Raw genomic sequence first — 12982 nt, 5'->3', positions numbered from 1 at the left:
AGCTAGTGATCAAAGTCCACTGAAACAGTCATAAACTATGTTAATAGGATGTGATGAAAATGGCACTTAACCTCTGTGATCTTCTGTCAGGAGAAAAACATGAGACAAATTCCAGCAAAGGGGCAACATACAGTATCCCCGATCATATTCCTCAAAACTGTGAAGGTCACCAAAGGCAAGCAAAGTCTGGGAAACTGTCACAAAAAGAGCCAAAGAAATCATGACAACTAAATGTAACATTATCCTAGAAGGGATCCTAGAGCAGAAAAAGGACATTAGGTAAAAACTGAGAAAATAGGAATTAAACTATGGACTTGAGTTAATAGTAATATATCCATACTGGTGTATTAATCATAACAAATGTCCTATACTAACATAAGATGTTCATAATAGGGAAGGGAAAACTCTGCAAGAGGTATATGGGAATTCTCAGTGCTGTTTGTTTAATTTTTCTGTCAATCTAAAACTCTTTTTAAAAATTAAAGAAAAAGAAGCTTGCAGTTTAGTGAGGGAATCCAATAAGCTGGTGGGCAGTCATAATGCAGTATGATGCAGGAGGACATATAGAGTGATGGGGAGAAACAGTGGGACATCTCACTCACTGGTCCTTCAAATCCTGACTTGACCGCTTTAGGCAGTTTACTCGACTGTCTGTTTCCTCATCTCTAAAATGGTGATATGGGGACTTCCCTGCTGGGCCAGTGGTTAAGACTCCATGCTTCCACAGCAGGGAGTGCAGGTTCAATCCCTGGTCAGGGAACTAAGATCCCACATGCTGCACTGCTCAGCCAAAAAAAAGAAATAAAGAACTCCACTACAACATTTGTAGCATGTAACAAATTTTAAATAAATAAAATGATGATAAAACCTTCCATGAATCAATAGTAGACTTCAAAGTCAAACTACAGGAGCTCAAACTCCCAGCTGTAGAGCTAGATGATTTAGTAAATCTATCTGGACTTTAGTTCTTTATCAGTCGGTAGGATAAAAATAGTACCTACCTCAGAGAATTGTCCTGAGGTCTGGGATAATACCTGTGAAATACTTAGAACCAGTTTTGGCATACTGTACTAGGTAAATATAGGCTTCTACGGCTGCTGTCAACTCATGGATTTATGGTGAAGACTCAGTAGAGTACTCATGGAGAGTGCCTCGCACATGCCTGCCATGTCATAAACCCTCTAGTGGTGGTGGTGATGAGGGTGGTGATGGTGAGGGTAGGGGTGGGAAGGAAAAGTTGCTGGTGGCCAGGAGAATGCCCTTGCCTTGAATCCTACACACCAGACACAGTGGTTTTCCTTGACTCTAAACTGAGAACAGGATAGGAGTTGAACTGACACAAGGAAGGTGATGGATATGGGCTACAACAGACAGAACAGAAGTCCAAAAAGCCAAAGGAAGCATGGCACCTTTAGAGAACTTTACAGGGTTGAAAATGGCTGGAGTGTGGACCCTTAAGGAGGGAGAAAGAGGAGAGGTAAAGTGGAGCTAGTATTGTGTCAGGAACTAAAGGCTAGGTTAAGGATTTAGGACCCATTTATCCTTGGGTCAACATAAAATATGTACTCTTAGGCTCACTCTGGCTATTGTTGGAAAAAAAAATAGGTTGGAGGTAGGTCATTTAGGAAGCTATTTCAGTTCCACAAGTGAGATATCATGATAGGGACTCTGGAAGTAGAGTTTAAAGAATTTGAAGTCCAACAAGAGAAGATTCTGCCAACAGTTTGTTAGTGTGTGGGAAGGAGGAACAAAGATCCAAGGAAACCAGAGCAGAAGACAGTTTTGTTTGCCGGACATTTTGGAATATTTTAATATACTTTTGAAATTGTTATCTCAGGGTCATGATAATTCTGTAAAATAAATGAGGTGAGCAGAACCACTTCCAAGTCAGAGAAGAATGCAGAGGCTTTGAGAAAGTAAGAATCACGTGGTTAGTTGTGGCCAAAAAGGACAATGAGATTTTATCTTTTAACTTGTACCTTTTTTCTCTCTCTTGTGAGAGAACACCAATGACATTCCATTACAAAGCTCCCCCCCCCACCCCACCCCACCCCCCACCCCTGTTTTAGGAATGGATAGAGTAGAATCTGAGCTCTTTTGGACCACATTTCCCTTGAGACTATTTAAAACCTAATCTGCTGTACTCCAGTACTGCTGAGGGCAGGGGGACAGTTTCACAATCTCTCTTATGATAAAGTAGTTTGATTACAAGCCCCAAAATAACTAGGTTTGTGTACTTCGCCAAGAATAATGTTCAGTACACTACCAAATGTCATTAAATAGCTAATAAAAATGATGGAATCAAGACCCAACTTGGTCATTATTCATAGCTGACACCTGTATAATTTTTAAGCATCAGGACAAAAAAGTCTGCATTTAGAAATTATTTTAACTGAATTTGCCAACTGAGAGTTTAGGAGTCAGACTTTCTAATAGTCAGTACTTGGCTGTAGGACAATTGGGAAAGGCATACAGTGCATTTAACCTGGGCTTTTCTTTTCATTTTGGGAGGGAAAGGGAAGCAGAGTCAGTTGGACAGAATAGCTCTTTTAAAAATGCTGCAATGATACTTTAACCATGTATCTTTTACCCGGGCGTAGTTAATGCTGCCTTTTGGATGAGATGGACCCCAGGTAGAATTGGTACTAGTGAATAATTAAAGAGCAGAGAGAGGACTACACACATTCTGATAGAGAAGGTGTTACTGCCTCTAACTTCTGCTTTGAGTTTTGATGCATTTGATTTTTATGTTATAGGGAGAATAGAAGACCTTGAAAAATCCTCTCTCATGTTTAAAAATCTCAGCTCAAATTCTATATTTCCCCCAAAGTCTCCTTGACTATGTCATCTCTTCTGAACCCTAGTATCAGGGATTCTAATTTGTAATGCTTATAAAATAGTATGTTGGCCACTGTTATTTAATGCATGTCTGCCTTGTTTCTATTGCTGGTTGTAGCCTCCTTGAGGGTAGACTTTATATCTTTCCCTCTAGAGGGATAGATGCATCAGGTCAGGGACACATCTGGTTCTTCTGTGACTTTAATTTCATCACTGTGTCTCACATATTATAGACAATCAATGAATACTTTTGAATGAGCAGTTCTAATGTTTCAGCATCATTTATAGCTCTGATTTTTATGCTACATATACCATACTGGTAATTGAAAAGGCAATTTATTTTTTATTTTTAATTAGAGGATAATCACAGTATTGTGATGCTTTCTCCCATACATCAACATGAGTCAGCCGTAGGTATGCATTTGAACCACCCCCTAGGTTGTCACAGAGGACCGTCTTTGGGTTTCCTGTGTCACACGGAAGACTCCCACTGGCTATCTATTTTACCTATGGTGATGTATATGTTTCAGTGCTATTGCATAAAACCAGGTTGGAGTCAAAGTAGGACTATTGGAAGTGATATAATCTGAGGCTGATCTTTGAACTCTGGCTGTCGTGGACCTGCCAAAAAACGGCATATTTGCAGAGTGTCTAGGTTTTATGAAACTCTGTGTTGGTTTTATTTTTAGTTAAATCCTAGAACAGTACTTTTAAGCCTCAAGTTGACTGAGAGACTACTTTGGTTATCCTAAGGACAGAGAAAACAAAGATTTGTCACTTTACCTCAGCACTGGTCTGTGTAATGTTACATATGTTATCTCATGTAATTGTCAAGAGAACCCTACAAAGAGGCATGCATTTTCTTCTATTAGTTGTAAAAAGAGTTTCAGAGAGGTAACTAATTTACTTGGACTTTAAGTTCTGTGAGAGCCAGGTATCTGGTACAGAGGAATCATTCAGCTAAATGTTTGTTGAATTAAATTTATCCAAAAGTCCTTGATGGGGCACCAGTGGACCAAGCCTGAATTTGAACCCAAAGCTATTGGTCCTTAAAGCCCATGCTCTTTCCACTACTATTTCTCCTCTAAGGAAAATTTCTTGTAGAGAAAACACAGACCCAAGAATATTAGCTTTTCATTTTTGCTCTTTGCTTTTTCTGCTCAAGCTACATAAAACTTGAGTTTTCAACATTTGGCCCCAAATATCATTTTCCTCTGTGCTGTTTGCCCAGAGATGATGCTAAAGATAAACTTGACTTCCTGGCAACAACTCAGCCAGGAACTGAGAACTGTTAGAACAAACTCTTCCTGATACCCTAAGGGAACAAAAATAAACATTTGGAAAGAATAAAGTTGCCATAATGGTGACACTCTTTGCATTTTAGTCTCTGTCCCCTCCTCCCTCCATCCAGACACAGCCAAAAAGCAGCAAGTTAGAACTTTATCTTGTTTTATTGTTCTGGTTTGCAATTTTATTTTTAACAGAATTCAGGCTCTCCGAGTCGCTGATGACTACTCCACGTGGTCAGCAGATTTAAAAATCTTTTCCTAAGCTATAGTTAAAAAGAAAAGGAGATGTTAAGATTTTTAAAATTTTGTTGGGGTATAATTGATCTACAATGTCGTGTTAGTTTCAGCTGTCCAGCAAAGTGAATGTTTTGTATGTGTGTGTGTGTGTAACTGTTAGTTGCTCAGTTGTTTCCGACTTTGTGACCCCATGGACTGTATGCCCACCAGGCTCCTCTGTTCGTGGGATTTCCTAGGCAAGAATACTGGAGGGGGTTGCCATTTCTTCCTCCAGGGGATCTTCCCAACCCAGGGGCTGAACCCATGTGTCTTATGTCTCCTGCGTTGGCAGGCGGATTCTTTACTGCTAGTGCCACCTGGGAAGCCCATATTAGTTATCTGTTCCAATCTATCCCTCCCCTGCTTCTCCCATGATAACCATGCTTGTTTTCTACATCTGCAAGTCTACTTCTGTTTTGTAAATCAGTTCATTTGTACCATTTGTTTAGATTCCACATAAGCAATATCACATGGCAGTTGTTTTTTTCTGTCTAACTTCACCCAGTATGCCAGTCTCTGTGTCCATGTTGCTGTAAATGGCATCGTTTCTTTTTTATGCCCGAGTAATATTCCATTGTGTATATGTACCATGCATTCTCTATCCACTTCTCTGCTGATGGACATTTAGGTGGCTTCCAAGTCTTGGCTATTGTAAATAGTGCTACAGTGAACATTGGGATGCATGTATCTTTTCGACTTATGATTTTCTGTAGATATATGCCCAGGACTGAGATTGTTGGATCATATGGTAGTTATATATTTAGTCTTGTAAGAAATCTCCATACTGTTCTTCATAATGGTTGTACCAATTTACTATTCCTAACAGTATAGGAAGGTTCCCTTTTCTCCACACTCTCTCTAGCATTTATTGTTCGTAGGTTTTTTTTGAAGATGGCTATTCTAACTGATAGGAGGTGTGATACCTCACTGTAGTTTTGATTTGCTTGATATTAAGTTATTTTTCAATTTACTCTCATTTATTTATTTATTTGGCTGCGCTAGATCTCACTTTTGGCACACAGCCACAACTTTAGTTGCAGCATATGGGGTCCAGTTCCCTGACCAGGAATGGAACCCAGGCCCTCTGCATTGGGAGCATGGAGTCCTAGACACTGGAACACCCGGGAAGTCCCAATATTAAGTTTTATAGGGGCAAGTTCTAATTCTTAGACTTACCTCCCAGCTGATACAAACACAGATTTTTTTTAACTTTTTAGAAAGTGCATCTGCATTTTAGGACTCAATCTGAATCTGTGCTTCCTTTAATTCAAGTGCTACATAAATAATGCTTGCCACCCCTACCAGCATCAAAAATATGAGGCAAGTGATAATCTGACTGAAGAAGAGTTTTGTGTAGAGCACAATGAGAGCTAGCTCCTAACTAATTAGAAGTTATACGAAGGAGACTGGAGATCTCTGTGTGGAACAGTCTTCTGGTACTCAGCCATCAAGGAGTAGAAGAGACAGGCTGGGGACATAGTCCTTTTACAGGGAGGATGTTGTTCAGTTGCTAAGTCATGTGTGACTGTTTGCAACGCCATGGACTGCAGCACGCCAGGCTTCCCTGTCCTTCACCATTTGCCTGAGTTTGCTCAAACTCATGTCCATTGAGTCAGTGATGCCATCCAACTATCTCATCCTCTGTCACCCTCTTCTCCTCTTGGGAGGATAGAGATCCCCTTTAAAGAGGTGATAAGAGGGCAGACTGAGGAAGATTGAGTTAACCTCTCATGCCTCTTTTGACTAGGATGTCTTTAATTCTCACTGCCCAAAATGCCCTTTGCCCTTGGAAGCTAGGAATTTGTTTTTGTTCATTATTTCAAGGAAATCTTATCAGGAGAGACAGAGTGGTGGTCCAAAGTATAGTATATAAAGATTTGTTTAAGATTTGTTAAATGAGCTAGTTTATGTTAGCCATAAATGTGTTAATATAACACATGCACAAACAGACACACGCAAACTATAGGGATGGGGTAAAGGGCAGATGCTTTGCATATCTTGGGTCCTGTTCCCACCCTCACTTTAACTCTAAGCTATAATCTACCCCCATCTTTCTGCCTGTATCTTCTCCCTCCTATTCCATCTGCCCATTCCTCTCTCCCTTCCTTCTTCCTAGCTCTGTGATCTTGGAAAATCATTTTAACTACTCTGTGCTTTAGCTTCTTCTCCTATAAAATGGAGATATGTGTGGCTCCTTGCAAATCATTGTGTTAGAGAGAATTAATGCAAAATACCAACACAGGCTCTGGCAAGTGGGAGACAGCTGTTTTTATTTTTCTTTCATGCATTTTATTCAGCAGGTGAAGACTTTAACACCAGAATGTATATATGCTAGGCTCGCTTTTAGGGATACAAACATAGAACCTTCTCACCAGGGCTCATAAAATACTGAGAAAGACATTCTTTTACTGCAGGTTGGAACTAGGGAGCAAACTTAGCCCAGAACTCAGTTCAAATACCCAGATTCCTCATGAGTCAACATCTGCGATTCCTCTATTCTGGAGGCAGTTATTCCCTGTTTTTGAATTTCCTAACTGAGTAAATAAGTGGTAAGTAAGTAAGTAAGCTCAGTTGTGTCCAACTGTTTGCCACCCCGTGGACTATAGCCCACCAGGCTCTTTCATCCATGGGATTCTCCAGGCAAGAATACTGGAGTGGGTTACCATTTCTTTCTCCAGGGGATCTTCCCAACCCAGGGATTGAACCTGGGTCTCCTGCATTGCAGGCAGATGCTTTAACCTCTGAGTCACCAGGGAAGCCCCTTGAATTTCCTAGAGGTATGCTATCCAAAAAGGTCACCGCCCATGTGACTACTGTGTTCTTGAAATGTGGTTATTTCATTTGAGATGTGCTCTAAGTGTCAAGGGCTTCCCTTGTGGCTCAGCTGGTAAAGAATCCCTCTGCAATGGTGGGCAACCTAGGTTCGATCCCTGGGTTGGGAAGATCCCCTGGAGAAGGGAAAGGCTACCCCCTTCAATATGCCGGCCTGGAGAATTCCATGGACTCGCAAAGAATTAGACACGACTGAGCGACTTTCACTTTCTAAGTGTCAAGTACACAGAAGACTTCAAAGACTTAGTTCAGTATATAACAATAACTTTTTAATATTGGTTGCATGTAAAAATTATATTTTTAATACATTGGTTAAATAAAATATAAAATTAATGAGAGACAATATTCTTTGGGTTTTTTTTTTAGTTTTAGTGTATTTACTAGAAAATTTGAAACCACATATGTGGCTCCTATTTTGTTTCTTTTGAACGTGCTGTCCTAGTGCTTCACTGTGGCAATTCATGGTCACACGATTTTCTTCTCCCATCTGCCATCTGACTGTCTAACATATTTGTCATATGGATTATTTTTGCTTCTAAATTATAGACTCCTCCAGGACACTACCATTATTATTGATGCTGCCATTTGTTGTCATAGCACCTAACATCAAGACTTCAGTACATATTTGTTGATGGATACATGGGCAGGAGCTATATTCTGAAGCCTGTGAGCTTCAGAGGAACATAGACTCTTAATGTGTTTTATGTAGAAGACAAGTTCAGGGGCTGCAAATTGTCAAAAAGTCCGCTGATCTCACCAAGGGAGTATTGTACCAATTATTCAGTAAAGATCTCAGCACAAGGCTGATCAATATGTCCTCAGACTACCTCTGGGTTTGCAGCTAGCTCTGACCTTGGGCAATGACTTGTCGCTAGAAGGAACAGTTCTCAGAACTGCACAAATGTTTGTTCTTTGCATATGACAGATCCGTGGCTGCCACTCATTTAGCAGACTTGTAAGACACCTTCTACCCTGAGAGGTCCAGAAGTAGAGAGAACAGCAGTTACTAAGGATTCATCTCAGGAAAGTAAGCAAATAGCATTCCTCCAGGAGCTAAACAGAATCAGCTCAACTGTACAAAATATGACTGGAGTCCAATTAGCTGGAATTTGGAACAGGGTCGTCTCATTCTGACTCAGTACCTTAAGCCAAGGAAATCAGAAAATAAACACAGTTCTTGCCATGGTTTCTGATACAATAATCTTGACAAAATACCCTTGTGTAGGAGACCTGCCAGTGCATTGCTATCATATGGTCGTAGAGAGGACTTTCTTTTTTGTGTTTTTAAATATTTATTTTTTTGAAATATAGTGGATTTACAATGCTGTGTTAATTTCTGCTGTATAGCAAAATGACTCAGTTATACATCTTTTTCATGTTCTTTTCCATTGTTTATCACAGGATATTGAATATAGTTCCCTGTGCTATACAGTAGGACCTTAATTTTTTTAATCTATTCTCCATATAATAGCTCACATCGGTTAATCCCAGACTCCCAGTCTATTCCTACCCTACCCCTTTCTCCTTGACAACCACAAAAGTCTGTTCTCTATGTCTGTGAATCTGTTTCTGTTTTGTAAATAAGTTCCTTTTTGTCATATTTTAGCTTTCATGTAGAAGTGATATCATATGCTATTTGTCTTTCTCTTTCTGACTTCACTTAGTATGATAATCTCTAGGTCCATTCATATGGCTGCATATGACATTATTGTATTCCTTTTTATGGCTGAGTAATATTCCATTGCATATATGTCCCTAGTCGCCTTTATCCATTCATCTGACGATGGGCATTTAAGTTGTTTCCGTGTATTGCTGTTGTGAGTACTGCTGCTGTGAACACAGGGGTGCGTGTATCTCTTTGAATTAGAGTTTTTCTGTTATATGCCCAGGAGTGGGATTACTGGATCATATGGCAACTCTATTTTTAGTTTTTTGAGGAACTTTCCATACTGTTTGGAACTTTTTTTTAATCACATTATCAGAGACATTCCCCAGTGAAGAGCCTTAAGAAGTTTGTGGTGAACCACAGGCAAAATACACATTGTAAGAGATTTCACAGCAGTTCGCACTCCAAGTGGGCGGGGGATATGTGTGTGATAAGGGTGGGGAATGAGTTAGAATTTTTTTCATCCATTTGAGAATTCATCAACTGATATATCGACTACAGTATGTTTGTTGGCAGTTGAATGGGCAGAGAGTTTTGGGCAGAATTACTTGTAGACCTAATGGTGAATTTTCTGCACAATTTGAAAACTAATAAGGATAATGAAAATAATAGATACTGTTTATTATGTATTAGACATATTGTTGAGATTAAATATGAATGGTTGCATTTATATATCAATTAGATTGGTTGTGTGATCATCACCTTATTACCAGGCTCAGGAAGGTTTTGTGTCTTAACCAAAAGTCACACAACTTAAAACCGGTGGAACTGGGACCCTAACCCAAATCATTAGGCTGTAATGATCATAAAATACAGGGTATCTCTGAAGAATTAGCAGCATCTGTTTTCCTTACAATAAAACAGTTTCTGGTTATCCTTAAGAGGAGGGGATATTCTTGTCACCCTTCAACACAAATGATGAGTCTTCTACTGGTTATGTGTACCATGCAGCCTCAGGTAGAGAGGAAGCAGGAAGCATGGTATGGTGGCAAATACCAGGAGGCTACTTCTGGGCCTGTTTCTTTATTTGTAGACTGTGAAGGCTGGAATACACTGAGTTCTAAGGTTTTGTACAGCCTTCTAGTTCTCCAAGTCTTGGAAACTTGAGGAAAAGGAGGGATGTGAAACAGTGGTCATTCCACTCCACATTCACTATGGAGAGCTGACAAACCAAAGAGGAACATCTTTTCTAGCATTGAACCTCCATCGTGAGGTTGCTGAAGTGGGCTTGGTGTTGAAGTGGTGGATGAGAAGCTCTGAAAAGTCTCTACAATTTCTCTGTGACTTGGCCACATTTCACAGTCTACAGTTTATTTCTTGAAGGAATATTTTAGTATTATTTTCTTCCCAAACATAATATATGAAAAATGCTAAATTGTATTATTGTATTATTGTTAGCCATGAACATTTTTCCCCTAGACTGTAACTGTAAATGGGTTACAATATTTTGAGATCATCTTTTATTCTGATTTTTGAAATCCAGTTTTGGAACATAAAACAGATCTTGACCTTTCTGAAAAATCATAAACCTTTATTATTTTTCATTTGGAGAAAACAATCAGCATTACTTAAGCTCTGAGCCTTGAAAATGAAACCTGATAACAAGGATGTTAGGTGAGTTGACACAAGTGAAATATTTATAGCTAAACCAAAACAGAAACTGTTTGAAATCATTCCAGTCATCAAGAATGGTATGTAAAGCAGGGTGAAGACTTTCAGCTCTTGACTCAGATAGAATAATCCTAATTCTAGTTCTGTCACTAATTAGCTGTAACCTTAATCAAATCACCATTCTGTCAAAATGTCAATGCCATCATCTGTATAAAGCATGAATAATAACAATGGGACTCACCTCCATAGTGTTATTATGCAAATAAAATGGATTATCTGTGTAAAACACTTAAAACCTTGCCCCGTGCGTTGCACAGCCTCAGTAAATGTTAACTACTCCTCTTATTAGAAGACAAGTAATTTACCATGTTTAACAAGTATCCCTTTTAAAAATTCTAGATATCATAAGATTATATTTTATCAAGGAGATCATTGGATAATAGATTAATATCACCAAAAAGTAGTAAGAGCATTTCACCAGGTCTGTTTTAGAGCCACATTAGCTAAAACCCTAGGATGTGGCTAGAAAGGGCAGTCATTCCTTAAAGAGATAAACTGATTCACGTAATGAGTTATCTCTAATTTCCCTACAGTATTATGTGAATAATAAATGCAGTTCTGCACCTTGAATATTATTTGGTTCTTTGGATGTCGACTATTGATTGTTAAGAGACAAGGGGATCGATAATAATAAATGTTTGAAGTTGTCAGCTGTGCTGCTGTGGGGAGGATGGGAAGAGAGAGAGGTTAAGGGAGAGACAGAGAGACGGAGACAGACACACAGCTTGCCTGACGGACCACTCTATGGTCCATATCATTGCTTCCCAGTCACCAGAGCTTAATATGAAAATGCCTTGGAGGATGGGAGAGCTGTTTCAACATGTCATCCCCACAGTAAGTAAGATGTCAAGGTTTCATAAGCATTGGATGCCCTGCCTTGTCACGTTGAAGGCAGAGCCTGGGTAGAAAACGCCGTATTTCCATTACCAGCATCCAAACAGCCAGAGGGAGTTTGGTGTGATGCTACAGACAGGTTTTGTTTCAAGGCAGCCTAAGATCTTGGCTTATTCAGATCCTTACATATGCTCTTGTTATGACTAGTGAAAGGCTTAAAGATGACAATGAAATTATTAGCTAGTTAGTATTTTCCATGAGAAGGAAAGAAGCACAGCAAAAATCTCCTTGCCACCTAGGAATGCAGGTAAAAAAAATCCTTTCGCCGAATGTGCCAGTTGAAGCTCTGCATGCCAGACTCATGCATAAGGTGTCCTTTTTGATGATGAGCTTGATACATTGGCATTGAAAGCATTTGAAAGCAATAAGCTAATGTGGCAGATTCAGAAATGAGAATGCTAGGAACAAAGTAAACCAAAGCAGCCTGCGAGTTATCTGCTGAAAGTATCTAGAAATGTTTTAAGTCGTTGGCCCTCTGGTATTAACAGAAGTAGGACAACATGGATGCATCTATCTCTCCTGCCAAGTTGGCAGAGAGTATCTGATGCATTCCCTTCAATTGCTTTATGAAATGATAGTATGATAACAAATCACCTAATGACCTTGGAGGTAATAAATATTAAAGCTGATATACAGATGAGACCACTGGTTAATTGTAATATGTGATATGCAGCCTGGCTAACCACACTGGAGGAAGAGTGAACTAACATTTGTTAAGATTCAGACATCACACTTGTCCTTTATGTACATTATTGCTTTTAAGTGTCGCATCAGCCTTATTGAGTGGATATGCTTCTGATGAAGGACTCATAATAGCTAATTTTCAGGCAGGAGATAGCCTGTGTCAGATAGTGTGTTAAGTGTGTGACATAAATTATCTAATTTAGTTGTGACATTCCTATAAAGTATGGGAGATGACTCACAATTAAGTCGATATTTACATTTAGAGCTACGTTTAGCTCTATATTTAGCTATATATTTACAGATGAGTAAACTGAGGAATATTGATCAGAGACTCCCAGTCAGCATTCAAACTCAGATCTTTCTAACTTTGAGAAGCACTGTGCATGTTGTTGTTCATCAGTCACTAAGTTGTGTCCAACTCATTGCGACCCCATGGTCTGCAGCACACCAGGCTTCCCTGTCCTTCACTATCTCCTGGAGTTTACTCTAACTCATGCCCATTGAGTTGGTGATGGCATTCAAACGTCTCATCCTCTATCGTCCCCCTCTCCTCCTGCCTTCAGTCTTTCCCAGCATCAAGGTCTTTTCCAATGAGTTGACTTTTCACTTCAGGTGACTGAAGAATTGGAGCTTCAGCTTAAGCATCAGTCCTTCCAATGAATATTCTGTGTTGATTTCCTTTAGGATTGACTGGCTTGATCTCCTTGCTGTCCAAGGGACTCTCAAGAGTCTTCTCCTACACCACAGTTCAAAGGCATCAATGTTTTGGTGCTCAGCCTTTTTTATTGTCCAGCTCTCACATCCATACATGACTACTGGAAAAACCATAGCT

General features: G+C 39.5%; 1 protein-coding gene across 3 annotated transcripts in view; it reads left to right on the top strand.

The window, feature by feature from the left end:
* Positions 1–12982, top strand: part of PPP2R2B (protein phosphatase 2 regulatory subunit Bbeta) — a 477255-nt gene that overhangs the window by 202101 nt on the left and 262172 nt on the right. The gene's annotated exons all lie outside the window — the stretch shown is intronic.

Source organism: Muntiacus reevesi, chromosome 1, assembly GCF_963930625.1.
Source record: "Muntiacus reevesi chromosome 1, mMunRee1.1, whole genome shotgun sequence".
NCBI classification, from domain to species: Eukaryota; Metazoa; Chordata; class Mammalia; order Artiodactyla; family Cervidae; genus Muntiacus; species Muntiacus reevesi.
This window is presented reverse-complemented; position numbering and strand designations above follow the sequence as displayed.